Source organism: Camellia sinensis, chromosome 2 (assembly GCF_055761805.1).
Source record: "Camellia sinensis isolate YWXY chromosome 2, ASM5576180v1, whole genome shotgun sequence".
NCBI lineage: Eukaryota > Viridiplantae > Streptophyta > Magnoliopsida > Ericales > Theaceae > Camellia > Camellia sinensis.
Genome location: NC_138962.1, coordinates 78,441,676 through 78,454,019, shown reverse-complemented (window position 1 = coordinate 78,454,019; position 12,344 = coordinate 78,441,676).

The window sequence follows — 12,344 nt, the reverse complement described above, 5'->3', positions numbered from 1 at the left end:
ATCAAAACCTATTTTTTTCTTTATGTTCTGCTTGTGCGGGGCCCATGGCCACTCATGCGGTTTGGGCAAACTCAGACAGCTCGAAAATTCATCAAAGATTAGTTTTCTACCCAATTTCAAGCCATGATTTCATGTAATCTTCCTTTAAAAGATGAAATACTAACCTTACACAATTGTAATCACAACTCAAACACATTAATTTTGCTTAGAGTTCAAAAATCAAAAGCTCATCTTTCATAATCTTAAGAGTTTCAAAACATAACCTCACAAATGCACTTCTACATAGAAGATCCTTGCATAAAACTTCTCGTATTGACAATCTAGAGTTCATTTCATACATTATTCACTAGATTGAACTCCAATCATGCAAAAATCAAAACATTCAAGTTCGAATTTCTTAGTTTAGCTCAAATAAACACATAACCCAAAACCCTAACCCAAAAGGGTTTCAAATCTCTCTATGTTTTCAAGCAAATGATGAGTTGTATACAAGAATTCCAAGTAAATTTCCATACCTTAGCTCAAATCTAAGGTTTGCCCCTTGAATCTCCACCAAATCTCTAGTTTCTCCTCTTCTTCTCTCTCTAACTCACCCTCTAGCAAAGCTCTCCCAACAATGATGAACTCAAGAACTAGATATATATATGTAGACTAATTAAAACATTACGAATCGTAATTTTACAAAATTTCATCGTAGGCTCTAAAAATCATGCTAATCACAGATATGAAGTCAGTTTTGGTTTATCGCGCCTCTAAGACTTTCAATTTTCAGTTCGAAGTTCTAATTGCAATAAATTTTCCTACATTCAATAGATATAAAATCCAAAATCACATAAGTCACATACTTAACTTGAAAATTCATATTAAAGATATAAACACGTGTATAATTAAGCCTAATATGAGTTGGGTTATCACAGTTTTCCCCCCTTTAGGAAGTTTGGTCCTCCAAACTTGTGTACTTGTACGGCAAACTAATCGTATGTCTTGATCCCATTACTTCTCCCTCTTTCCTCAAGCAACTTCTTTACCTTTCGATGTTCTCATCACAGAAGTTTAACTCATCATCATTAAATGGTTAATAACCTATATTCGTGATCTAACCCATTGGATATTGGTATCAAAGGCTACTTAGCTAATCTTGGAATCAACCTCATAACATCAAGCCCCAAACGTACAATCATGACACATTACTCTCATCTATCACATCACTTTAGATACTTCTATTTAAATAACCACATATCGTCTAACAATTACATGACTCTAAATAACCCACATGTCGCCAAATAGTTGAGGATTAATCCCAAATGATGCTCATGATCCTATTTAATTTCAAATAAATCAAAATACTCCTCTATTGACATCTTATATGAAGTCTTCCAAATAAATAAGTGTTGATACACAATATCAATAGCAAATCCAACATCTCGGTCCACCAATACCTTTGCAACAATAATCCGGATGCGCATTCTTAAACACTTCGCAAGTCGTCAATAGCAAATCAAAAGGGTGGGGATTTACTCCATTAGTTCCACAAGAAAAGTCATTTATTCTCAGAAGTTAGAGACAACTCACATAGGCATATGATTAACATTTACTTATCATATTCGAAGGTACATCTTAATAATTCATAATAAAAGTATTGAGTCAAATCCATAGTATAACACTTCCAAATAATATGGATCCTCCGGATAACGATGAGACACATGACACATAACATTAGCCCCAATGATCAACTCATTTATAACCAAATCGGTCGAAATAAAAGAATGGGTCTTGAATCAATCATCATACAAACGTTTGTTCACACGTAATAAAAATGTTCAATAGTTATCTTGGCAAATCGAAGTAATCTCATCCCAATTGTTTTAGCAACCTCAAATTAAGTTTCAACTGCTCAAGTAGAAGAGTTATAATTTTACCAATAATCTATTACGCAACCATAAGGAATTCAATTCTAGTTCAAGTCTCCTCACACTTTACGAAATATATTCTTGTTGATCTCTCCCCACGCATTCCTAAGTTAGCAGGGATAACACTGAAACAATTAATTACATGACGTGCGTAATTCTCATAACCCTATAGTACCAATTACAATTCAAATACTCCCAAATAGTTAAGGTTTTTCTCAAGTAGTGTTGATAAACACATAATTCATGAGTAACAATTCTTATAGCATCAAGTCAAAACACGGTAACACAGAAGTAGTAATTTGGTAAATCAATCAGTTGCCAGCCCCGTATAACCTACTTCACCGATACTACATATCTGCCCCATTGCCGAATGTTGGTGCTTAATAGGGTTCATCTTTGTTGCTAGCAATCTAGATGCAATCCTTATCACAATATAACCCAATCATTGCTTGCTAACAATTCATAATTCGTCTAGAACAAAAACAAACTAAATAAAGATTCTCATCAAATCAAATCAGATAAAGGTCCTATCACATTATTCTCAAACATGGTATTTGGTTCCAAGGGTTCAATCAGTTCGCTTAGAGATTCTGGCCAAAGTGCACAATCATGCTAAGTTAATTTATTCTCTAGATCAGGCATCATAATGGTTCATATCAAAGTGGCTGAGGTTCCATACCATATAGTTTCCTTCGAATAAGTTCACATGTAAATACACAGGCACATAGTTGTTCAAACATAAAGTGCTTACACAATATAGAATTTAGTATGCGGAAATTCCAAGTAGATTATATCATCACAAATTCATGATTCTAAGAACCCAATCAAATAATCTCATCCACATTAACTAAGCAGGGTATGTAATCACAGCTAATATGGGGTTTATTATATGAGGTATCCAATCTAGCCACATAGTTGTAGCGTTAGCTCCAATGGTCTAGGGACTGGGGATCAGTACTATAACAATCATTTCGAACAAAGGCACAGAGAGATATTTATCCACAAACAATTAACATTCCGAGCAACGGTGCATATATATGAGAGTCCCTAGTCAACCAACACATAAGCATTTGTTCATAAACAGTGAAGGTACCTGGAACAACGGTCCTAGTATTATGAGTGTTTTCTGGAACGAGTACAATTACTCTACCTTGGCTTGCGATTCCACTCGTTGTAGAAGATCTTGCCATTGGTACAAAACTGATCAAGGTAGCGGGTCCATTCACACTTTGTTCGATTCGGGGACAATCCCTTTCCTTATGACTCATTTCGCCACATCTATAACAAAGTTGCATATATGGGTTCACATAAATCATATAACCCTCTTGTTCGTATACTCATGTTTTCATAAGTCACTCATTCATATCGAAATCCAAATTACTCATCAGTTCACATAGCTTCTGCTCATACTCATAACACATAGGCTACTTCTTATGCTGAGATTAGAAACGTAGACAAGGTTTCACAATTTCCATGTCCATGCCAAATTAAAACCATACTTGCTCAAACAATAATCGTACTTACACATGTATTCTCATATACTTTATATTCCATAAGAAGTTTAGAAAGCACACTTGTATTCATATCTTTCATGCTTATGCTCATATAGAGATCATGGGTTCACACCTTATCTCATACACTTGTAGTGCAAAATGCAAATGTTCCTAATTCTTTTCTAGACTCCTTATTTCTCAATTGAACTTGTGTGTGAGGTATTTACTCGTGTTCTGATACCATTCTGTCATGACCCGAACCCGTCCATAAAAGTTTGGGTCATAACTGGCCAATAATTCGTGGATTACCAAAGGCCTCAAACAAACATACAAAATATTTATGTTAATGGGGCCATAACAGGAGCATATGATGAGAAGGAGTCCATTGAGCTGTGCCAATCATGAGTAAGATCATAGTGATAACCATGTAACACATTAATACATTTAACAGCCCAACAAAATACAGGAGCCAAAGAAAAAATTGTACATAGTGTTTACAACCCAAGACCATGAAAGCAAAAACAAAATAAGATCAAGGTGTGGTGTGAGTCAAGACAAAACTCCATCTTGGAGGCAAACTCGATTGGGTCTCAAAAAGAATAGCTCCTAAAGCTAACTCTAGGGGTGTGCTCCATGCTGCAGATTACCTACATGTGCATACATAATATTGAGTGAGCAAAGCTCAATGAGTAATAATACAGTAAACAACGTAATAATCATAGGATTCTCACAATATCTATAATCGTGTAATCAAAACGGCCTTGGGCCCAACATTTATCAAAACGGTCTCGGGCCCAATTTCCTCATATCAAAATGGCCTCAGGCCCAACATTTATGAAAACAGTCTCGGGCCCAATATGCACAATCAAAACGGCCTCGGGCCCAACATTTATGAAAACGGTCTTGAGCCCAATTTGCACATATCAAAATGTTCTCGGGCCCAATCATATATCAAAATGGCCTCAGGCCCAACATTTATGTATGTATGGACCCAAGAGGTCACTCGTACGGACTCTAGAGTTGACTCCCACTGTAGCACTTAGTTCCATATAACACTTTGTTCCATACCAGAAATCAATAGGTTTTAAAGACTGAACAAGTCATATCATGTCATAGCATAAACAAAACGGATCAACGGAATGACTTTGGGCCCACAATATCATATTAAAAACAATTCGCATTTCTTGTTCATAACTCATTTCACACTTCTTGGAAACTTGTGCATTTTGACAAAATACAAAATTAGAAGATCATATTGTACATAAATCAAAATACATAATGAAAAACATATCTTTACTATACTATTACTCACAGTGATTTCCAGAAATGGATAACCGGTCCTCGAATCATGACCTACAAACACAATGCGCATGGCACAACATATCGGAACATAGAATTACTCTCTTGATCAAATCTACTTCTCTTAATCTTTTTTTAACCAAATAAATCAATCCCTTACTTTGCTCCTTAACCAATTATTTTTGTTGGTTCTAAACTCATTAGTCCTCAATGTGTCATAATCCGTGTCTAGGAAAATAGGAAGAAACGAAAGGAAACTGGGTTATGAGAGGAAATAGCATGAAACGGTTAGAAAGAAAGTGAATAACCTTCACTAATTTGAACATATCTATTTGTGTATTTAGACTTTGGATGTGAGACTACTAACATTGGAAACTACACTTTCGGGACTTGAATTTAGGCTCAAGAATCGCTTAAAATGGAGTCCGGATGAGGGAGATACACCTTTCTGAAGTTGGGCTGAAACAGGGTTCCGCATGTGCAGTAGTCTTCACTGTTCGTGCGGCCCATATCTGCACGAGCAGAAACACCGGCTGCTCGAGCGCCCAAGGAGCAAAATCAAAACCTTTTTTTTTTCTCATGTTCCGCTCGTGCAGTGGCCCATGGCAGCTCGTGCGGTCTGGGCAAACTCAGACAGCTCGAAAATTCATCAAAGATTGAGTTTTCAACCCAATTTCAAGCCAAGATTTCATGTAATCTTCCTTTAAAAGATGAAATACTAACCTTACACAAGTGTAATCACAACTCAAACACATCAATCTTGCTTAGAGTTCAAAAATCAAAAGCTCATCTTTCATAATCTTAAGAGTTTCAAAACATAACCTCACAAATGCACTTCTACATAGAAGATCCTTGAATAAATCTTGTTGTATGGACAATCTAGAGTTCATTTCATAAATTATTCACAAGATTGAACTCCAATCAGGCAAAAATCAAAACATTCATGTCTCAATTTCTTAGTTTAGCTTAAATAAACACATAACCCAAAACCCTAACCCAAAAGGGTTTCAAATATTCAAATCTCTATATGTTTTCAAGCAATAGATGAGTTGTATACAAGAATTCCAAGTACATTTCCATACCTTAGCTCAAATCTAGGGTTTGCCCCTTGAATCTCCACCAAATCTCTAGCTTCTCCTCTTCTTCTCTCTCTAACTCACCCTCTAGCAAAGCTCTCCCAAAAATGATGAACTCAAGAACTAGATATATATATATATATATAGGCTAATTAAAACATTACGAATCGTAATTTTACAAAATTTCACCGTAGGCTCTAAAAATCATGCTAATCACAGATAACAAGTCAGTTTTGGTTTATCGCACCTCTAAGACTTTCAATTTTTAGTTCAAAGTTCTAATTGCAACAAATTTTCCTACATTCAACAGATATAAAATCCAAAATCACATAATTCACATACTTAACTTGCAACTTCATATTAAACACATAAACACGTGTATAATTAAGCATAATACAGGTCGGGTTATCACAGAAGGTCATCCCAAGGGAGTTCAAGGTTGGGGACCTCATCCTTAAAAAGGTTGTCGGCAATAAGAAGGATCCTACAGAGGGCAAGTTTGGCGCAAACTGGGAAGGGCCTTATAGAATCATCTCGGTTGCCGACAATAGGACATATCGGCTTGAAGACACTAATGGCAAGGAGTTTCGAAGACGCTGGAACACTTGTAATTTGAAATTTTTTTATTATTAGTTTTTTTTGTTTTTCGAAGTTTATGTCACAATTTTATTAGCTTTAACGCCCCTAAAAAATAATATAGTAAATACAACCCAACCAAATATAAATAGCTGCATGAATCAGAGTAAATAGTCATTTCATTACATAAAAGTTGGTGATACAAAAGAGTTTAACAGAAATACATGCCTTATTGGCTTACATCTTTCCAAGCCTTAACTTGGTTACAACAAAAGTGAGCTTCGCTCATTATATATTAAGCCCTAGGCTATACAAAATAAACAAAACATGAAGCTCTTACTTCTCAAAGGACCCTCCGATGCTATTTCCTTGGTGGAGGCATACCATCATTGCCTGAAAATGTTATTCCCCATAGGGTGAGCCACAGCCCAGTAGAAATTATCTAACATAGTATATGAAATTTAGCAAAGATATAAGTACAAGTGCATAAACAATGCATGTGATGAACCATTTTACAACTATATGTATACTCATGAGATATCAATTTCAAGTCTTAATCCATTTTCTTTCAGTTCATAATCCGTTCACTTATCTATCTCCATTTATAAGTCAATTTCCATTATTTCTCAACAACCGAATTGAGGCTACGACTCAATAGTTTTCAAATCATACAACACATATGCAAAAACATGTCAAACTTCTATTTCACCGAAATTTCATGCGCGGTCAGCCGTCAAACGGGACCCATGTAAACGTAGACTATGCAAGCACTACAATTGCCATTTACGGATATTTCGTCCGCGAGTTAGGCACCCATGTATAATTTCGGGACTTTCACCCAGGACACTCCGGCCAACATAATTATAATGGAGTCCATCCTATTTTTCCTCCCAAAAAAATCATCCATACATATTCAATGTATATAAACAGATAATCACACATAAAGCACATCCCCTTTCCATTTCCAAACAAACATACATATACAATGTATATAAACACGGTCATATTCAATGACAACCATTGAAAGATTAGTTTCAATTCTTCTAATCTACATGCAATTTCTACAACAATCAAAGCTTTCCTTTACCAATAGCCTAAATACAATTATCTCTAGACAGATATTCGATCTCAAACAGATAGTTTATTCAAAACTTCTAAAGAATGAGTTAATACATAACCAATCCCACCATTCTTATCAATACCCTCTCAATTTCACATTTTCAATGCTAATTCCAATTATTTGTACAAAATAATAGTTTGATCAAATTAAGGCAAATTCCCCATTTTTTCCAAATATTAGCCAAGTGCCAAAATCATCAAATTAGACATGACACAACATCATTTTTAAACCCCACAAGCATCTATTTCATCAACACCCAAAACCCCTATTTTCATTTTATGCCTAAACCCTTGGTTTGTTTAAAACATCCCTAAATCGCACCATTGTTACACAAATGACAAATAACTAAGCTAAATATCATATGAAGGTATAGAAAGATCCCTACCTCAAAGAAAGAAGATGAGTCAAACAAGAGAGAAATTCCGAGAACATCGAAACTCACTTCTTTTCGGATCAAAATGTAGATCTTGACAAGCTCTACCTTTTTCTTAAAGGCACTAGGGTGAAAAGATTAATGGATATAGATGAAATCTAAGAGAGAATGTTATTTCTAGAGAGAGAGGCTCAAGAACAAGCTTTTTGGAAAGTTTTAGAGAGAGAGATATATGAAAAAGTGACTCAAAATATCATCTTCTCGGACTGCTAGACGCATAGTCCGCTCGAGCATGGAAAGCCCTGCTCAAGCGTTAGAAACAAAGTTCCACTCTAGCGTGAAAGTTGGCACTCGAGCGTAAAATACACATTTCTAAAAGTTTTGCAGACAAAGGTCCCTACTTGAGCATGGGACTAGACGTTTGAGCGTCCAAAGTACTATCCCAACATTTTCAGAACTGCAAAAGAAATACTGAGTGTTGACGAATCCCATTCGAGCGCGATAAAGGTCGCTCGAGCGGAGAGGCAAATTTTGTGAACCCCGCTCGAGCGCAAGAATGCCCGTTCGAGCAGAAGAGCCAAAATCTGGGCAATAAGGGTTTTGAAAAACAAGCAACCAGCCTGTTCCAAATGCACAACCACAACCCGAAAGCCAATTCTAAAGGGATACAAGAGGAACAAGAGGTAAACAACAATATGAAAGCATTAAACCCGAGTCTAGAATACAATAGATAACAGGTCAAAACCGCAATTGCTATATTAGCCGAAGTAATAATAAAATGCTAGTTTGATTTTTATGAATTTGAAATTTGTGCGATAGGACTGACCAGTCTTATGATGATGTTTCCGAATGAAACATGATGAATAACTTAGACTTATTATATGGCAGAGTTGAATCATACTTGCATATAATAGAGTTGAACTAAGTTGGCAATGTTTCTGAGTGAAACACGATAAATAACTTAGACTTGTTATATGGTAGAGTTGAATTATACCTGCATATAATAAAGTTGAACTAAGTTGGCGATATTTCTGAATGAAGCATGATGAATAACTTGGATTTATTATATGACAGAGTAGAATTATACTTGCATATAATAGAGTTGAACTAAGTTAAATTAACCTTGACTTGCCATGTCATCAGAGCTAAACTCAGAATGGAACTAAGCTCGCTTCAAGTTAGATTAACAGAGAAACCAAGGCTGAATACCTCGGCTAGTCTTTGTTTGAATTTGACTTCGGCAAAAGACCATAAATGCATAATGTGAACTTAAGTGGAACTTAGGCTCACATTAGGGGGCAGGGATTAGGGATGATAAATAAACTTGAGAGCTTGGGACTTGTTGAAAGTTTTAGAAAAAATTACAAGTTGACGATTAGCCAAGGTAATGATGAAAGATGTATCCGAGGTACATATTAATCGAGATGACCAACTAGATTGTCAAGCTTGGAAAGGTTGGAAGGGTGAAGTCTTGATAGAAGATAGCAAGTGGAAGTGTAAAAGCAATACTTGACTGAATAAGTTTAAGAAACAGCACTTGTAGAAATAGTTCGAAATATTTTTAAGTGTTATTCCAATTGTTGGCCGAGACAAACATTTAAGGTTTATATCCGAGTTACTGTAGCGATCCCGATTTTGACCCGTCTCTTTGTAGTGTTCCGGGCTTGGATTGGTATGGTTTTGAACGGTGTTACATATCTTAGTTTCCTTGTGTTCCCCTTATTTTGGTTATCGGGTTGTAGCGGCGTGTTTGGAATAGGTAATTGTGAATCCAACCCGAATTGTGCCTTGCAGAGTTGTATCAGAAGTTAATTCTTTCATGTTTTGCCACACCGCTGACTAGGTCGGGGATTGAGCTGCCCGGTCAGCTCGCAGGGGTCGAGAAAGCAGCGCCCCTTGGCGGGTTTGAGGGCAATGCCTCGGCGGGGTCAAGGGGCAGCGCCCCCGAAGCAAAAATGCAAAATGCATTCAAGGTTTCCTTCGCTTGAGCGAGGCTTCTTGCGCTCGAGCGAGGAGTGCGCTTGAAAAGCTTCTGAAGCTAGGTATTTTACGTTCAAGCGATGCTTTTTGTGCTCGAGCAAGGTGATCTGGTCGCTCGAGCGAGAACTCCTTCGCTCGAGCAAGCCTAGCGTATATCAGTTAGCAGCAGCGTGTTTTTACATTATTTTCAGCTTCCTCTTCACTCAAAAATCCTAGATCTGGAGCTTCTGTCTCTAGAAGTCATCTTCTTTCTTTGATTTCTCCAAATCCATTGGGATTTAGATCTAAGTTCTTCATCAAAGCTGGTTGTCATCTCGAGGGCTTCGTTGTGTGCGGTGCAGATCGAGTTTAGGCATCATTGATTTTGGGGTTTCATCACAATTCTTCTTTAATACTTGAGGTAGGGATTTCCTTAGAGTTATATATATATATATATATATTTGCAAGATCTATATGATTTTCGAAATTATCTTTCGATAGCTTTGAAAATTGATTGTTGATTCAAGAAGTTAAGCAATTTTGAAAATGAGTTTGTCTCTTGTTCTTTTAAAATGATCTTATGGGTTTTGATCTTCGTTGATTGAAGAAAAGATGATTTTGGAAAGTTTACTTTCAAAAGATTTGAGTTGTATAGTTTTGGTGAGAAAACCTAGAAATTGGGAATTTCTAAAAGAGATTGAAAATCGACGAATGATATTGTTATATTTATTTTGTGTGTGTAACTAAATAGATGTTTGGAAAATTTCTTATTTATATTTATATAAATGATGAATTTCATAGAATATGAGAATTGTTGTTTATTTTGGAAATTATTATTCTAAACGTTGAAATAGTCTTGAAATGACTAATTGTTAAGGATACTTGAGAAGATGGAATTATGTTATTCCTTGGATGATGAATTGGAATAAGAGTATTTATATTCATCTTGTAAAATTGGCATATCAATTCATTTGATTACATTAAACTTTGAAAGTTGATTTGAAAACTTACATTGAGAAAAGAATGTTGAGAAACAAGTTTTCATAGCATGGTTTTGGGGTAAATACGTTGGTAAGTCTTGATAGGTGGTATAGATGATATTGAATAAGTTGGCCTGAGAGTCCAGGGTAAAAGACCGAAAACTCGTGCGGATAGGTGTCGAACCTTCCGGTTAATTCTAGTAAAAATGACAATTTGGTAGTACTTGTATAGTTTACTTGCAGACACCGACCTAGGGATTACCAAAGTCGTATTTACCACTCTTGAAATGAATTGTTAAGTTTTGAAGAATTAAAATTGCATGACATCATTGAGCATGATGGTTTTCAAAGATGAAGATGTGATTTTCTTTCAAAAGGGCATAACATGGCATGTGCATTTCATCTCTTGAGACTTGTATAAAATGTATATACTTTGTTAAGGATTTCCTACTGGTCTTTATGCTCACCTTACGGGATTTTTGTGCAGGAAAAGATGTGGTGATGCCTCCTAACTAAAGGCGAGAAAATGTGTGTTGAGAGTACAAGACTCTCATTTTGCTGTGACTCTGTGTGTAAGCCAAGGGCTGTATGTGTATGGATTTGAATAACCATTTTGTGTAACCAGACTCAAGCCTTGGAAACTTGTAAACCCTTGGGGGTGTTTATTTGTTTATTTACTTGTTGTTGGATTAATGTATTGTTGCATGAAGAACTATTGTATCATGTAATGTAAATTTGGAGATTTATATTCGGTTTTCCTTGAAAGAGCCATAATTGTTGTATTATCATTTGGACTAGAATTTGGGGCGTTACAGCTACTCTACCCTGAAGTGATTACACAGTCAAGGTATACTTTGAAGAAATGCAAAAATATTCTAAGTATGAAAACATGCATAGAGGGAAAGCAGTAAGCATTCATGAAGCAAAGCATTCAACACTTAGGAAAGAAAGAAGAAGGCATGCATGCATTCAAAGAGAACTTGTTCAGTTACAAAGACAAAAGAAGGCACGTCGGCCAAATGAAAACCAACATTGTTCAAAACAAAACAGAAGATTACATTATTCATAACAGTTCAAAGTAAAGAAAAAAAAAACCTAAGTGTTGGAAACATGGGCATTGATCTCAGAATGCTCAACCTCGGCTGGTGGCGTTGTGCCAACCTTGGTTGGCAATGTGGCTTCCCTCTTCGCCGCTATCTCGGCATCAATTTCCAACAAGGCCTGGTCCAAACTCCTCTACACAGACACAATTTGAGTTGGATTTGCATCTCAACTCTCATAACTCACAAATACAATAGAACAAATAAAAATAAAACTAAATGGAGTTTTACCCAACGTAATTGCCAATTACAAAAACCTAACAGTAAGAGAAAACCTAAGTAGGCCAAGAGGGTTAATTTTTCTATCTTTTATTTTCTATTATTGTGAATTCTTCAATATAAGCCTAAGGGCATTTATTATAATTATTGTATTCAAATATTTCATCATTATATACAGGAGAGAACATTATTATTCGTTTGTTTATTATTTTGTTTCCGAAATTGTTCTAAGAAAATGG